The following is an 18,544-nucleotide window of genomic DNA, read 5'->3' as shown; positions in this document are numbered from 1 at the left end:
GATTATAAATCATTCTACTTTAAAGACACATGCACTCATATGTTTATTGCAGCACTATTCATAATAGCAAAAACTCGTTTTTTAAAATTTTTTTTAAAGAAAGAGAAAGAAAGAAAGAAAAAAAGAATGAAGGAGAGGAAGAAAGAGGAAGAGGGAGAGAGAATGGAAGTGTTGTTTTATTGCCTGGGCTAGAATGCAGTCTAAAAATGCATATTGAAAGCCTCTTTTATGCTTAATAATGGAAACAGGAAAAAAAATGAAGGAAGAAAATAACAAACAAGCAGCCAACCAATATTTCATTTAAACCTGTGAGTAGGTGTGATGTGGTACTGATAAGAGTGTATATTTTGTGTATTTAAAGTGGAGAGTTCTATAACTGTTTATTAAGTTTACTTGTTCCGGATCTAAGTTCAAGTCTTGGATATCCTTGTTAATTGTCTGTCTCATTGATCTATCTAATATTGATATTGAAGTCTCCCACTATTATTGTGTGGGAGTCTAAGTCTCTTTATAAGTCTTATGTATCTGGTTTTTCCTGAATTGGGTGTGTATATATTTAGGATCATTAGTTCTTCTTGTTGCATCGATCCTTTTACCATTATGTAATGTCCTTCTTTGCCTATTTTGATCTTTGTTGCTTTAAAGTCTGTTTTATCGGAGGTGAGAATTGCAACTCCTGCTATTTATTTATTTATTTATTTTTGCTCTCCATTTGGTTGGTAAATCTTTCTTCCTCCCTTTGTTTGAGTCTTTGTGTTTCCTTGCATGTGAGATGGGGCTGGATGCAGCATACTAATGGGTTTTGGCTGTGTCTTTTGATTGGGGGATTTAGTCGATTGAAATTTAGGCCATTTGATGTTAGCTGGCTGTTTTGTCCATTAGTTGATGTAAATTCTTCATTATGTTGATGCTCTTTACTTTTTGGTATATTATTGGAAAGGCTGATACTGGTTGTTCCTTTCTATGTGTAGTGCTGCTTTCAGAAGCTCTTGTAAAGCAGGCCTGGTGGTGATGAAATCTCTGAGTGCTTGCTTGTTCACAACAGATTTTATTTTTCCTTCACTTGTGAAGCTTAGTTTGGCAGGATATGAAATTCTGGGTTGAAAGTTCTTTTCTTTAAGGATGTTGAATATTGGCCCCCACTCTCTTTTGGCTTGTAGGGTTTCTGCTGGGAGATCTGCTGTGAGTCTGACAGGCTTCCCTTTGTGGGTAACCCGACCTTTCTCTCTGGCTGCCCTTAGTATTTTCTCCTTGATTTCAACTTTGGTGAATCTGATGATTATGCGCCTTGAGGTTGGTCTTCCTGAGGAATATCTTTGTGGTGTTCTCTTATTACCTGGAGTTGAATATTATCCTGCCTTGCTAGGTTGGGAAAGTTTCCCTGAATAATACCCTGAAGAGTATTTTCCAGCTTGGATTCATTTTCTTCATCACATTCAGGTACATTCAGGTACACCTATCAAATGTAGATTAGGTCTTTTCACATAGTCCCATATTTCTTGGAGACTTTGCTCATTCCTTTTTATCCTTTTTTCTCTAATCTTGTCTTCTCGTTTTATTTCATTTAGTTGGTCTTCGACCTCTGATATCCTTTCTTCTGCTTGATCAGTTCAGCTGTTAAAACTTGTCCATAGTTCAAGAAGCTCTTGTGTTTTTCAGCTACATTAATTCATTTATATTCCTCTCTAAGTTGTCTATTCTCGTTAGCATTTTGTCAAACCTTTTTTCAAAGTTCTTAGTTTCTTTGCATTGGGTTAGAACAAGTTCTTTTAATTCACAGAAGTTTCTTATCATCCACCTTCTGAAGCCTACTTCTGTTAATGGAACACACTCATTCTCCATCAGGCCTTTTTCTGTTGCTGATGAGGAACTGTGATCCCCTGTAGAGGGAGACGCGTTCTGATTTTGGGCATTCTCAGCCTTTTTAGGCTGGTTTCTTCCCTTCATTATAAATTTATCCATCTGTGGTCTTTATAATTACCGACTTTCTAATTAGGTTTCTGAGTGGATGTCCAACTTGTTGATTCCCAACGCCGGAATCTGAGCAACCCACTGCACCGGCTAAAACAGCGGCATTAAGATTGATGGTGCTTTTCTGCCCAGGAATCTCCGGTCTGGCTTTTCTTGAGTCCGTCCTTCAATCAGCCGAATAGGCGACTCTGCCTTCCTGGAGCTCCAAACATCGACCAAAAGGGGACCCAATCCCGTCTACTCTGCACCAAGAACCGTGCGCCAGCCACAAGAGTCACGCTGGCGACCCATGGGGCTCCTCCACTGGGAATCTCCTGGTTTGTGAGCAACAAAAATTCGTCTGAAAGTGTAGCGCCCTCTCATTCTCTGTGCTTTCATTGGGAGCTACAATCCCAAGCTGCTAGTGATCAGCTATCTTTTCTTCTTGTAAGTCTGCTTTAGTTCTTTGTAGATTCTGGATATTAGTCCTTTGTCAGATGAGTAGAATGCAAAAACTTTTTCCTATTCGGTTGGTTGCCAGTTCATTCTAATGATTATTTCTTTTGCTGTACAGTAGCTCTGCAGTTTACTTAGATTCCATTTGTCTATTTCAGCTTTTGTTGCCAATGCTATTGGTGATTTAGTCATGAAGTCCTTGCCTATGCCTATGTCCTGAATGGTTTTGCCTAGGCTTTCTTCTACAGTTTTCAAGGTGTTAGTCTTATGTTTAAGTCTTTAATCCATCTGGAGTTAATTTTAGTGTAAGGTGTCAGGAAGGGATCCAGTTTCAGCACATGGCTAGCCAGTTTTCCCAACACCATTTGTTAAACAGGGAATCCTTTCCACATTGCGTGTTTTTGTCAGGTTTGTCAAAGATCAGATGGTTGTAGATCTGTGGTGTTGCCTCTGAAACCTCTGACCTGTTCCCTTGGTCTGTATCTCTGTTTTGGTATCAGTACCATGCTGTTTTGATTACTGTAGCCTTGTAGTATAGTTGGAAGTCATGTAGTGTGATCCCTCCAGCTTTGTTCTTTTTGCTTACAATTGTCTTGGCTATGTGGGCTCTCTTTTGGTTCCATATGGAGTTTAAGGTTTTTTTTCCAGTTCTGCGAAGAAGGTCATTGGTAGCTTGATGGGGATAGCGTTGAATCTGTAAATTACTTTGGGCAGTATGGCCATTTTCACAATATTGATTCTTCCTAACCATGACCATGGAATGTTTTTATTTTTATTTATTAATTAATTTTTTTAATTTTTTTTTCAAATGACTCATGTTTATTTCTAATGAATTGACCACTACATTTCTGAAGTAATGAAATGGCCACCAGACCATAGAAATATAATTCTTTAGGCTCCTGCTTGAAACCAATGGCTTCAGCAAACTGCTGGCCTTAATTCAGGGCCAAGAGCATGGAGTGTTTTTCCATCTGTTTGTGTCCTCTCTTATTTCCTTGAGAAGTGGTTTGTAGTTCTTCTTGAAGACGTCCTTTACATCCTTAGTTGTATTCCTAGGTATTTTATTCTCTTTGTAGCAATTGTGAATGGCAGTTAGTTCTTGATTTGGCTCCCTTTTAGTCTATTATTGGTGTATAGGAATGCTTGTGATTTTTGCACATTGATTTTGTATCCTGAGACTTTGCTGAAGTTGCTTCTCAGTTTAAGAGGATTTTGGGCTGAGATGATGGAGTCTTCTAAATATACAATCATGTCATCTGCAAACAGAGAAAATTTGACTCCCTCCTTTCCTAATTGAATATCCTTTATTTATTTTTCTTGCCGGATTACTCTAACTGAACTTCCAATACTATATTAAATAGGAATGATGAAAGAGGGCATCCTTGTCTAGTGCCAGATTTCAAAGGGAACACTTCCAGTTTTTGCCCATTCAGTATTATATTGGTAGTGGGTTTGTTGTAAATAGCTTTTATTATTTTGATATATGTTCCATTGATACCTAGTTTATTGAGAGTTTTTAGCATAAAGGGCTGTCAGATTTTCTCAAAGGCCTTCTCTGTATCTATTGAGATAATCATGTGGTTTTTGTCTTTGGTTCTGTTTATGTGGTGGATTACGTTTATAAACTTGTGTATGTTGAACCAGACTTCCATCCCTGGGATGAAGCATGCTTGATTGTGATGGATAAGCTTTTTGATACGCTGTTGCATTCGGTTTGCCAGTATTTTATTGAAGATATTTGCATCTATGTTCATCATGGATATGGCCTGAAGTTTTCTTTTTTGGTTGAGTCTCTGCCAGGTTTTGGTATCAGGATGATGTTGGTCTCATAAAATGATTTGGGAAGGATTCCCTCTTTTTGGATTGTTTGGAATAGTTTCAGAAGGAGTGGTACCAGCTCCTCTTTGTATGTCTGGTAGAATTCAGCTGTGAACCCATCTGGCCATGGACTTTTTTTGGTTAGTAAGCTACTAATTGTTGCCTCAACTTCAGCCCTTTTTATTGGTCTATTCAGGGTTTCAACTTCCTTGGTTTAGGCATGGGAGTGTGCAAGTGTCCAGGAATGTGTCCATTTCTTCCAGGTTTACTGGTTTATGTGCATAAAGCTGTTTGTAGTAATTTCTGATGTTAGTTTGTATTTCTGTGCAATTGGTGGTGATATTCCCTTTATTGTTTTTTATTGTGTCCATTTGATTCTTCTCTCTTTTCTTTTTTATTAATCTGGCTAGTTGTCTGTCTATTTTGTTGATCTTTTTGAAAAAACAGCTCCTGATGTATTGATTATTTGAAGGTTTTTTTGTGTCTCTATCTCCTTCAGTTCTGCTCTCTTCTTAGTTATTTCTTGTCTTCTGCTAGCTTCTGAGTTATTTTACTCTTGCTCCTCTAGCTCTTTCAATTTTGATGATAGGGTGTCAATTTTAGATATTTCCTTCCTTCTTATTTGGGCATTTATTGCTATAAATTTTTCTGTAGATGCTCCTTAAAAGTGTCCCAGAGATTCTGGTATGTTGTGTCTTCCTTCTCATTGGTTTCAAAGAACATCTTTATTTCTGTCTTAATTTCATTGTTTATCCAGTCAACATTCAAGAGCCAGTGTTCAGTTTCCATGAAGTTATGTGGTTCTGAGTTACTTTCTTAATCCTGATTTCTAATTTGATTGCACTGTGGTCTGAGAGACTGTTTGTTATTATTTCTGGTCTTTTGCATTTGCTGAGGAGTGATTTACTTCCAATTATCTGGTCAATTTTAGAGTAGGTGCAATGTGGTGCTGAGAAGAATGTCTATTGTGTGGATTTGGGGTGAAGCATTCTCTAGATGTCTATTAGGTTTGCTTGGTCTGAGTTCAAGTCCTGGATATCCTTGTTAATTTTCTGTCTCATTGATGTGTCTAATATTGACAGTGGGGTGTTAAAGTCTCCCACTATTATTGTGTGGGAGTCTAAGTCTCTTTGTAGGTGGTTAAGAACTTGCTTTATGTATCTGGTTGCTCCTTTATTGGGTGTATATATATATTTAGAATAATTAGCTCTTCTTGTTTCATTGATTCTTTTACCTTTATGTAATGCCCTTCTTTATCTCTTTTAACTTTGTTAGTTTAAAGTCTATTTTATCAGAGACTAAAATTGGAATTCCTGCTTCTTTTTGCTCTCCATTTGCTTGGTAAATCTTCCTCCATCCCTTTATTTTGAGCCTTTGTGTGTCCTTGCACTTAAGATGGGTTTCCTGAATACAGCACATCAATGGTCTTGACTTTTTATCCAATTTGCCAGTCCATGTCTTTTGATTGGAGCATTTAGCCTATTTACATTTAAGGTTAACATTGTTATATGAGAATTTGATCCTGCCATTTTGATGCTAGCTGGTTATTTTGTCCATTAGTTGATGCAGATTCTTCATTCTGTCAATGCTCTTTACCATTTGGTACGTTTTTGGAGTGGCTAGTACTGGTTGTTCCTTTCTATGTTTAGTGCTTCCTCCAGGAGCTCTTGTAAGGCAGGCCTGCTGGTGATGAAATCTCTCAGCAATTGCTTGTCAGTAAAGGATTTTATTTCTCCTTCACTTATGAAACTTAATTTTGTTGGTTATGAAATTCTGGGTTGAAAGTTCTTATTTTTAAGGATGTTGAATATTGGCACCCACTCTCTTCTGGCTTGTAGGGTTTCTGCCACGAGATCTGCTGTGAGCCTGATGGGCTTTCCTTGGTTGTTAACCCAACCTTTATCTCTAGCTGCCCTTAGCATTTTTCCTTCATTTCAACCCTGGTGAATCTGATGATTATGTGCCTTGGCGTTGCTCTTCTTGAGGAATATCTTTGTGGTATTCTCTTTATTTCCTGGACTTGAATGTTGGCCTGCCTTGCTAGGTTGGGGAAGTTCTCCTGGATAATATCCTGAAGAGTGTTTTCCAACTTGGATTCATTCTCTCCATCACATTCAGGTACATTGATCAAAGGTAGAGTAGGTCTTCTCACATAATCCCATGTTTCTTGGATGCTTTATTCATTTCTTTTCACTCTTTCTTCTCTAATCTTGCTTTCTCATTTTATTTCATTGAGTTGATCTTCAATCTCTGATATCCTTTCTTCTGTTTGGTCAATTTGGCTATTGAAACTTGTCCATGCTTCACAAAGTTCTCGTGCTGTGCTTTTCAGCTCCATCAAATCATTTATATTCTTCTCTAAGCTGTTTATTTTCATTAGCAATTCATCAAACCTTTTTCCAATGTTCTTAGTTTCTTTGCATTGAGTTAGAACATGTTCTTTTACCTCAGAGAAGTTTGTGATCATCCACCTTCTGAATCCTGTTTCTGTCAATTCATCAGACTCATTCTCTATCCAGCTTCATTCCCTTGCTGGTGAGGAGTTGTGATCCATTCCAGGAGAAGAGGCGTTCTGGTTTTGAGTGTTTTCATCCTTTCTGCACTGGTTTCTTCCCATCTTTGAGGATTTTTCTACCTTTGGTCTTTGTAGTTTGTGACTTTCGGATGGGGTCTGTGAGTTGATGTCCTTTTTGTTGATGTTGAAGCTATTTCTTTCTGCTTTTTAGTTTTTCTTCTAACAGTCAGTCTCCTCTGCTGTAGGACTGATGGAGGTCCACCCCAGACCCTGCTTGCCTAGGGATCACCTGCGGTGGCTTCACAACAGTATGTGTTGCTGCTAGTTACTTCTTCTGTTATATTTGTCCCAGAAGGATACCTGCCAGATGTTAGCCTGAGCTCTCGTTTATGAGGTGTCTTTTTGGATATATGGGGATTGGGGAGCTGGTTGAGGAGACAGTCTGTCCCTTACAGAAGCCCAAATGCTGTGCTTGAAGCTTCATTTTTCCATTCAGAGCTGCTGGGCAGGTACGTTTAAGTCTGCTGGAGCAGAACTCATAACTGCCTTTTTTTCCCGGGTGCTCTGTCCTGGGAAGTTGGGGCTTTATTTGTAAGTTCCTGACATGTTGCTCCCTTTTCTCAGAGATGCCTTGCCCAGCAAGGAGTTAGCCTAGTCACAGTCTGCCAACAGAGGCATTGCTGAGCGGCCATGGGCTCTACCTAGCTGCTATGTGAACTTCCTTGTGGTTTTGTTTACAGAGGTATAGTTAGAACTACCTCAGTACTGGTGATCTGCCTCAGTAATGGTGGACTGCCTCAGTAATGGTGGACTGCCTCAGTAAAGGCAGACACCATTCCATCCACAGAGCTGGACCAAGGTCCAGCTGCACTTGCTGCAAAACTCTCAATCCAGAGTGTCTGAGATTGCTGGTCTTTGTGGGGGTGAGACCCGCCAAGCCAGATCACCTGGCTCCCTGTTTCAGCCCCTTTTTTTTCAGTTGAATGAGTAGCTCTGTCTTCCCAGTGTTCCAGGTGCCTCTTGAAACGGCCACCCAGCTTTGTGTGAGTTTCTGTGTGGAGACACGCTGGGCCAGGTGAAACAGCTGTGCTGGAAACTCATGGTGCTTTTCAGCCCAGGAATCTCCTGGTCTGTGGGGAGTAAAAATTCATTTGGAAATGCAGTGATCACTCACCCTCTGCATTGTTCTTGCTGGGAACTGCACTCCAGAGTTGCTCCTATTTGGTCATCTTGGATCTGCCTGCTTTGTAGTTTCTATAGTGCTTTCCTCAGAAAGCTCAAGTCTGCCAAAAGAATTCATTTTTTGTCCTGACAAAAACTGAAAATAGACCCCTGATTTCCCTTTCTTACAGAGTTTATCAAAAGAAAGATAAATAATTGTGAAACCATCCTGTCCTTTTTTTGAGATGTATATGTGTCTCCTGCATATCAGAAGTGTCTTTCTCAAGGCTCTGAAAATCATTAGTTGACATAAAATCATCAGGAAGCAAAAGGACCCTGTCTCTCAGTCTCTGTGAAAGAATAGAATTCTAACTTCCATAATGGCCAGCTAGCAGGCAGAGCTGTCTACTCTGAATTACACTTAACTTGGTAAATTTTCCTTCCTGACACTACTGAATCCCCACTTATCCACTTCCTTACCGTCACTTTCTCCCTTTAAAACACTTAGTCAGCTTTGCACAAATCAAAGTTGAGTTCACTTTATGACAGATGCTTTTCCCTATTACAGTAGTATATTATTGATTAAAATCTATACTTACCACTTTAGTGTCTCCCTTTATCACTACAGTTAATACACATGCATATACTCATATTCACACACATATATATATACACACACACACAACAATACATGTATGCACACGTGTATATATACACATATATTTTTAATGGATGCTTTGCCTTCTATAATAATTTTGATGTTACTAGATAGTTATTTGAAGTGTCCTATGATCTCTGAATTTCTTTTCTGTTTCTTTGATCCCATATTTCAATGCCTGTGTTTTCTTCTCTGTTATACTAGAGGAAGTTCTCATATATCAAGTGGCCATTGGCTGCTCATTCATATTTACATGATAGGAAGAGCAGAGCTGAGTGGAGCTCTGTGCCTAAGTGGGGCCTGTGTCTTTCTGGACTCAATATTTCTTCAGAGGCGTTGAGTATTGAACTAGCAACAGGACAACAACAGTGATGCTCGTGCTAAAATCTAAAGAATACTTGTTTCACACACATTTCCCACAGAGGCAAACACTGAACACATAACACACTGATAACACACACTCACACACTTCCCAACATTGTGTTATTTCCCACAATTCTTTCAAGGTCCAAAGAAAAAATACACAGTGAAGGAGTTGGGGAAAAACTAGTTGGTCCATCTGATATTTTAGTAGAGTAGCAGCTCAACAACATCACACACTTAACATCCACTCAACAACATCACACACTTCGTGATTTGTATATGTGAAGTTATTTTAATATATACAGCCCCTGCCTAAAACATGGTTAATGATTAAATGTATTGACAGGAATACAATAATATGTTAAGTATAGAAGTAAGATTAACTTTCCCTTTGGAACCTGAAGTTTACCATTAGGAATCAAATAAAGATGTACTAAACATGACTCTGAGCTTATGTTTACATATTTTCACTTATTTAATCCTCAGAATAACCCTGCCCTTTATGGTTTCTTTACCCATTCAGCAAATGCTGTGACCTGAGCTTCACAAAGCTTTAGTGATATGGCAAATTTATTTGTCATAAGGTTTGAATTTAAATTTAGTTCAGCCTATCTCACAAACTCAAATTCCCAAACGTTTTCATCTTGAGGGAATGCACCTGAGCCAAGCTTTACCTGGCTAGTACATCTTTTCATTGTGCTTTCTCTCCCTCCAGTTTCTCACACAATCCATCCTCATTCCCAAGTTCTCTCACCTCACAAGACCCTTTGGCACACCGACTTCGCTTTCCAAACATCAACCAATAATGCCTTTTTCATTTTTCTGCTTTAGTTCACACAAATTTAAATTTATACTTACTAAGGACAATATTCTTAAGTCCTGTTGAACTTTCAGTTGATTTATGAATCAAGACCCTAAATACCTGACTCTTCAATGGCTGCATCTGTCACAGCACAGGATTGGGATATTGACCCTTATCTAAATACAAATTCACAGATCTTCCAATGGCTCCAAACACATTTGACAATTCTACTCTACCTTATTAAATAATCATCCAGGCACAGTTGAGGCTTCCTCTTACTACACAGATAAATTAGTTAAGTTGACAAACTGGAAATGTCTGTGCATAACTACTGGCATTTGCCTGATGATTGCTTCAGTATTTTGAGAGAGGTTGGATTCTGTATCTACTGAAACATGAGGGAAGTGTGTGTGTGTGTGTGTGTGTGTGTGTGTCTGTGTGTGTGCCTTCTCTGTGTGAGGTGTATTTAGGGACATAAACTTCTGGAGTTTTAGAGAGTGAAGGAAATAGTGATTTGCTGGGTGAAAGTTTGGACCCCTTTGTTGCTGATAGAGGTTCCCCCATCCCTCCCCACCCCGTGGAGACATATAAATTCTTCCAGATTTTCAGAAAAAATTTCTTTCTGTGTTTTTGGCTATATAGTTTTCATAATTTACAAAGTTTTTCTGCACTGCAGCCTCCATCATAAAGACAAATTTTCACCTTTCTTTAAGCAGAGATCTTTGCACACAGCAATTAGAAAATTCATATGAATTTTAAATTATAAATAGCAAATGTGTAACCAATAAAGGAAGACTATACACACACGCGCACACACACACACACACACACACACACAACACAAATAATGAGTAGTATGCTAAATGGTGTGTTTTCTGACTTTGTTTCAATAAAATAAGGAGTTATATTAAAATTGTCTTTAAAGCCAATTAATTACCAAATAAAATTTGTGGCAAAAAGATGGTGGTATTGGAAATTCAAAAATATTTAAATATAAAAAATACTATGTTACCATGTTTAAATGTCCTATAATCTGGTAAAAATTTCTCTAGTGAGACACTTGCCTAATAAATACATTTTTTTTTTGAGAAAGAAGAGTATTTGAAAATGTAGGTCAACATTCAACTCAAATTTTAGAAAAATAGTCACCACACATACAAAAAATGATAAAAGACAAAAGTTATAACGGTGCTAAAGTGACTCTATATAAAGCTTTAAAACAGAAAACCTAAGAAAGACTGAATAATTTAAAATATTTGTAAGTTGGAATCCATGCTGAACACTTCAATAGAAAAGAAAAAAACTGGAAACCAAACAATAGAAATGGGTGTTTTCATCATGGACTAAACAAAAATCGGATATAATTATGAACCAGGTAGAGATTGAATATAATATTTGATAGTAAAAATAATCGTTAACTCAAAATACAACACAACTCAGTGCCAGAAGCTATATCCAAGTGTGCAGGGAAATAGATTCTATAAAGGGTCTATTTATATGGATTTAACTTCAGTGAGAGAAGGATTCTTTACTTAGTGAGTATTGCAACAACAGCTGGTGATCCACAAAGAAAATAAAGTGAGACACAAATTTTTGTCTCTTAATGTCATATTCATTAAATATTTGAAGGAAAAATTTTATTAAAAATATATGTACAAAATACTTTCCAAAGCAGGCATAATTCATCACTATTAATTACAGAGTGTTGTTTAAATAAATGGATCTACATCTATAGATATACATGCATCTATAGACATAGATATAGATAAATATCAACTTTCCTTTTAACATAAAAAGACAAGAAATTTAAACAATAGTGAAATTTTGGCCAAATAGGAACATCTCTGGAGTGCAGTTCCCAGGGAGAGCAACACAGAAGGCAAATGATCTCTGCATTTCCAACTGAGGTACCAGGTTCATCTCAATGGGACTGGTTGGACAGTGGGTGTAGCCCAAGGAGGGCAAATCGAGGAAGGATGAGGTGTTGCCTCACTTGGGAAGTGCAATGGGCCAGAGGGCCCACCCTCCCTCCTGACGGATGCCATCGGGGACTCTCCTGGCCACTCCGGAGCTCCAGTTGCGTTGCTGTGCTCCTCCCGTGGTCTTTGCAGCCCACAGACCAGGAGATTCCTGGTAGGCTGACAGGTGCTGCAGGTTTCCAGTGCAAATCTGGGCTGCCGATACAGCAGGCATGGCAGATTCCCAGCTCAAACCCAAGCAGCTGTTTTGACTGGCACCTGGAGTGCCTGGAAGACAGAGCTGCCCACACACCTGAGAGAAAGGGGGCTGAAGACGGGAGCCAGGTGATCTGGCTCTGCAGATCCCATCCTCACAGAGATCAGCAAACTGAATCCCACTGGCTTAGGATTTTTGCAGCTAGCATAGCAATTTGAGCTCAACCTGTGATTGTTGAGCTTGGTGGGGGGAGGAGCATCCGCTATTACCGAGGCACCTCTGACCTTACCTGTGTAAACAAACAAAAGCACAAAGAAGTTTACACAGCAGCTGGGCAGAAACCGCAGCAGCTCAGCAATGCCTCTGTAGGCAGACTATGACTGGACTCTCTCCTTGCTGGGCAGGGCATCTCTGAAAAAAGGCAGCAACCCATCAGGGACTTATAAATAAAACCCCACCATCCCAGGACAAAGCACCTAGGAAAAGGAGTGATTATGAGTTCTGATGCAGCAGACTTAAATGAACCTTCCCAGCAGCTCTGAAGGGAACAATGGAGCTCCCAGCACAGCACTTAAGCTCTGATAAAGGACAGACTGCCACCTCAAATGGCTCCCTCACCCCTGTATATCCAAAGAGTCACCTCATACAGGAGAGTCTGGCTGACATCTGGCAAGTACCCTTCTGAAACAAAGCTACCAGAGGAAGGAACAGGCAGCAATCCTTGCTGTTCTGCAGCCTCCATGGGTAATTCACAGGCAAGCAGGGTCTGGAGTGGACCTTCAGCAGTCCTGCAGCAGAGAGGCCTGTTTGTTAGAAGAAAAACTAAAAACAGAAAGAAATAGCTTCAACATCAAAAGAAAGGACGTCCACTAAGAGAACCCATCCAAAAGTCATCAACTTCAAAGACCAAAGATAGATAAATCCATGAAGATGCGAAGAAACCAGCATGAAAAAGATGAAAACACCCAAAACCAGAACGCTTCTCCTCCTACAAGGAATCACAACTCCTCACCAGCAAAGCAATGAAGCTGGATGGAGAATCAGTCTGATGAAATGACAAAAGCAGGCTTCAGAAGGTGGGTAATAACAAACTTCTCTGAATTAAAAGAACATGTTCTAACCCAATACAAAGAAACTAAGAAGCTTGAAAAAAAGGTTTGAGGAAATGCTAACAAGAATAAACAACTTGATGGAACTGAAAAACACAGCATGAGAATTTCATGAAGCATACACAAGTTTCAGTAGCTGAATCAATTAAGCAGAAGAAAGGATATCAGAGATTGAAGATCAACTCAATTAAATAAAATGAGAAGGCAAGATTAAGGAAAAAAGAATGAAAAGAAATGAACAAACCCTCCAAGAAACATGGGATTATGTGAAAAGAGCTAGTCTACCTTTGATCGGTGCACCTGAATGTGACGGAGAGAATAAATCCAAGCTGGAAAACATTCTTCAGGATATAATCCAGGAGAACTTCCCCAACCTAGCATGGCAGGCCAACATTCAAATCCGGGAAATACAGAGAACACCACAAAGATATTCCTCAAGAAGAGCAACCCCAAGGCACATAATCATCAGATTCACCAGGGTTAAAATGAAGGAAAAAATGCTAAGGGCAGTTAGAGAGAAAGGTTGGGTTACCCACAAAGGGAAGCCCATCAGACTCACAGTGGATCTCTCGGCAGAAACCCTACAAGCCAGAAGAGGCCAATATTCAACACACTTAAAGAAAATAACTTTCAGCTCAGAATTTCATATCCAGCCAAACTATGCTTCATAAGTGAAGGAGAAATAAAATCCTTTACTGACAAGCAATTGCTGAGAGATTTCGTCACCACCAAGCCTGCCTTACAAGAGCTCCTGAAGGAAGCAGTAAACATGGAAAGGAACAACCACTACCTGCCACTGCAAAAATATAAAGAGCATTGAAACAATGAAGAAACAGCATCAACTAATGGTAAAAACAATCAGCTAGTATCAAAATTGCAGGATCAAATTCACATATAACAATCTTAACCTTAAATGTAAACAGGCTAAATGCCCTAATCAAAAGACACAGACTGGCAGATTGGATAAAAAGTCAAGAAACATCAGTGTGCTGTATTCAGGAGACCCATCTCATGTGCAAAGACACACATAGATTCAAAATAAGGGATGGAGGAAGATATACCAAGCAAATGGAGTTAAAAAAAAAGAAGTTGGGGTTGTCATCCTAGTCTCTGATAAAATAGACTTTAAACCAACAAAGATCAAAAGAGACAAAGAAGGGCATTCCATAATGATGAAGGGATTAATGCAACAAGAAGAGCTAACAATTCTAAATATATACGTACCCAATATAGGAGCACCCAGATACATAAAGCAAGTTCTTAATGACCTACAAAGAGACTTAGACTCCCACACAATAAGAGTGGGAAACTTTAACACCCCACTGTCAATATTAGACAGATAAATGAGACAGAAAATTAACAAGGAAATCCAGGACTTGAACTCAGATCTGGACCAAGCAAACCTAATAGACATTTACAGAACTCTCCACCCCAAATCCACATAATACACATTCTTCTCAGCACCACATCACACATACTCTAAAATTGACCAGATAATTGGAAGTAAATCACTCCTCAGCAAATGCAAAAGAATGGAAATCATGACAAAGAGTTTCTCAGACCACAGTGCAATCAAATGAGAACTCAGCATGAAGAAACTCACTCAAAACTGCCCAACTAAATGAAAACTAATGAACAACCTGCTCCTGAATGACTACTGGATAAATAATAAAATGAAGGCAGAAATAAAGATGTTTTTCAAAACCAATGAGAATGAAGACACAATGTACCAGAATCTCTGGGACACATTTAAAGCAGTGTCTAGAGGGAAATTTATAGCACTAAATGCCCACATGGGAAGCAAGGAAAGATCTAAAATTGACACCCTATCATCACAATTAAAAGAACTAGAGGAGCAAGATCAAAAAATTCAAAAGATCAAACAAATTCAAAAGCTAGCAGGAGACAAGAAATAACTAAAATCAGATCAGAACTGAAGGAGATACAGACATTAAAAAAAAAAACCCTTCAAAAAATCAATAAATCCAGGAGCTGGTTTCTTGAAAATATCAACAAAATAGACCACCAGCCAGATTAATAAAAAAGAAAAGAGAGAAGAATTGAATAGATGCAATAAAAAATGATAATGGGGATATTATTACCACTGATTGCACAGAAGCACAAGCTACCATCAGAGATTACTACAAACAACTCTATGCACATAAACCAGTAAATCAAGAAAAAATGGATAAATTCCTGCACATTTACACCCTCCCAACACTGAACCAGGAAGTTGAATCCCAGAACTGATTAATAACAAGGTCTGAAGTTGAGGCAGCAATTAATAGCCTACCAACCAAAAAACGTCCAGGTCCAGATGGGTTCACAACCGAATTCTACCAGATGTACAAAGAGGAGCTAGTACCGTTCCTTCTGAAAGTATTCTAAACAACTCAAAAAGAGGGAATCCTTCCCAAATCATTTTATAAGACCAGCATCATACTGATGCCAAAACCTGGCAGAGACTCAACCAAAATAGAAAACTTTAGGCCAATATCCATGATGAACATCGATGCAAAAATCTTCAATAAAATACTGGCAAACCGAATGTAACAGCACATCAAAAAGCTTATTGATAGATAAACTTTGATTGTGATAGCAATCAAAGTAGGCTTCATCCTGGGGATGCAAGCCTGGTTCAACATAAGCAAATCAATAAATGTAATCCATCACACAAACAGAACCAAAGACAAAAACCACATGATTATCTCAATAGATGCAGAGAAGGCCTTTGACAACATTCAACAGCCCTTCATGCTAAAAACTCTCAATAAACTAGGTATCAATGGAATACATTTCAAAATAATAAAAGCTATCTATGACAAACCCACTGCCAATATCATACTGAATGGGCAAAAATTGGAAGCATTCCCTTTGAAACCTGGCATTAGACACGGGTGCCCTCTCTCATCATTCCTATTCAACATGGTATTGGAAGTTCTGGCCAGAGTAATCAGGCAAGAAAAAGAAATAAAGCATATTCAATTAGGAAAAGAGGAAGTCAAACTGACTCTGTGTGCAGACAACATGATTGTATATTTAGAAGACCCTATCATCTCAGCCCAAAATCTTAAACTGATAAGCAACTTCAGCAAAGTTTCAGGATACAAAATCAATGTGCAGAAATCACAAGCATCCCTATACACCAATAACAGACTAACAGAGAGCCAAATCATGAGCAAACTCCCATTCACAATTGCTACAAAGAGAATAAAATGCCTATGAATACAACTAACAGAGGATGTGGAGGACCTCTTCAAAGAGAAATGCAAACCATTGCTCAAGGAAATAAGACAGGACACAAAAAAATGGAAAAACACTGCATGCTTATGGTTAGAAAGAATCAATATGTGAAAATGACCATACTGCCCTAAGTAATTTATAGATTCAATGCTATCCCCATCAAGCTACCATTGACCTTCTTCACAGAACTGGAGAAAACCACCTTAAACTTCATACAGAACCAAAAGAGAGCCCACATAGCCAAGACAATCCTAAGCAAAAAGAACAAAGCTGAAAGCATCATCATGCCACCTGACTTCAAACTATACTATAAGGCTACAGTAATCAAAACAGCATGGTATTGGTACCAAAACAGAGATATAGGCCAATGGAACAGAACAGAGGCCTTGGAAGTAACACTAGAAACCAACAACCACCTTATCTTTGACAAACTTGACAAAAACAAGCAATGGGGAAAGTATTTCCTGTTTATTAAATGGTGTTTGGAAAACTGGCTAGCCATGTGCAGAAAGCTGAAACTGGACCCCTTCCTTACACCTATACAAAAATTAACTCCAGAAGGATTAAAGGTTTAAACATAAGACCTAACACCATTAAAACTCTAGAAAAAAACGTAGGCAATACATTCAGGACACAGGCATAGGCAAGGACTTCATGACTAAAACACCAAAAGCAGTGGCAACTAAAGTGAAAATAGACAAATTGGATGTAATTAAACTAACGTGCTTCTGCACAGCAAAATAATCATTAGAGTGAATTGGCAACCAACAGAATGGGAAAAATTTTTTGCACTCTATCCATCTGACAAAGGGCTAATATCCAGAATCTACAAAGAACTAAAATAAATTTCCAAGAAAAAAACAAACAACTCAATCAAAAAGTGGGCAAAGGACATGAACAGGCACTTTTCAAAAGAAGACATTTGTGTGGCCAGCAAACATGAAAAAATACTCATCACAACTGGACGTTAGAGAAATGCAAATCAAAACCACATTGAGATACCATCTAATGCCAGTTAGAGATAACAGATGCTGGAGAGGATGTGGAGAAATAGAAATGCTTTTACACTGTTGGTGGGAGTGTAAATTAGTGCAATCATTGTGGAAGACAGTGTGGTGATTCCTGAAGGATCTAGAAACAGAAATTCCATTTGACCTAGCAATCCCATTACTGGATATATACCCGAAGGTTTATCAATCATTCTATTGTAAAGACACATGCACACGTATTTTTATTGCAGCACTGTTTACAATAGCAAAGACTTGGAACCAACCCAAATGCCCATCAACAATAGACTAGATAGAGAAAATCTATATATATATATACCATGCAATACTATGCAGCCATAAAAAAGGATGAGTTCATGTCCTTTGCAAGGACATGGATGAATCTGGAAACCATCATTCTCAGCAAGCCGACACAAAAACAGAAAACCAAATACCGCATGTGCTCACTCACAAGTGGGAGTTGAACAAAGAGAACACATGGACACAGGGAGGGGAACATCACACACCGGGGTCTGTTGGGGAGTGGGGGGCTAGGGGAGGGATAGCAGGGGGTGGGGAGATTGGGGAGGGATAACATTAGGAGAAATACCTAATGTAGGTGACGGGGAAATGGAAGCAACGAACCATCGTGGCATATGTATACCTATGCAACAGTCCTACAAGATCTGCACATGTACCCCAGAACTTAAAGTATATAAAAAAGGAAAAACTTAAATAAGGTGAACTAATAAACATATACCTCTGTTAAACTGCTCAGACTCAAGAAAAATAGGGTGAATAATCACACATCACAGGATCATAAAAGTAGTACTGTATTATCATAACTTGCATATTAAGATTATAAAGTATTCCACATTTAGGAGTTGGCAGCCAAACATTATCCATTAACAATTGAAATATAGAAAAGCAACATGCAGCAATGCCAGTCCTGAGAATCTCCCCCAGAGTAATAAATGCAGGTCGAAACACAAGAAGAAAATCCAGGACACCAATGCTTCTATGATACGACCTATATTTGTTGGGCTTTACAGGAGCTTTTTCTCAGATACATATACATTATTTGTATCTTTTCTGAGATTCTACCAACTTTACAGTCAAATCAACAATAAAAGGTTTTCATTTTGATAAATCGTTTTTCAAAACAGAAAGATGTTACAAGACCCTTTTAACTTATCTTGCAGGTGAAGGGTATATCTGAGGCTGCCAAGAAAAGTCACTGACAAAGGCATAGCAAAATGATAATGTGGTTTTGTTGGCCACTGTGTTTACAGCACAGTGGAGAAATGG

General features: G+C 38.6%; 1 non-coding gene across 1 annotated transcript; it reads right to left on the bottom strand.

Annotated features, from left to right (window-relative positions):
* Positions 1-3,219: 3,219 nt before the first annotated feature.
* On the bottom strand, positions 3,220-3,356 carry LOC119466943. The gene has a single exon (XR_005195454.1). It is a non-coding gene; the product is annotated as a small nucleolar RNA SNORA2/SNORA34 family (small nucleolar RNA).
* Positions 3,357-18,544: the final 15,188 nt, after the last annotated feature.

Source organism: Cebus imitator, unplaced genomic scaffold (genome assembly GCF_001604975.1).
Source record: "Cebus imitator isolate Cc_AM_T3 unplaced genomic scaffold, Cebus_imitator-1.0 Scaffold242, whole genome shotgun sequence".
In the NCBI taxonomy this organism is placed as follows: domain Eukaryota; kingdom Metazoa; phylum Chordata; class Mammalia; order Primates; family Cebidae; genus Cebus; species Cebus imitator.
Note: the sequence above shows the minus strand (reverse complement) of the source record. Positions and strands in the feature narration are given on the sequence as shown.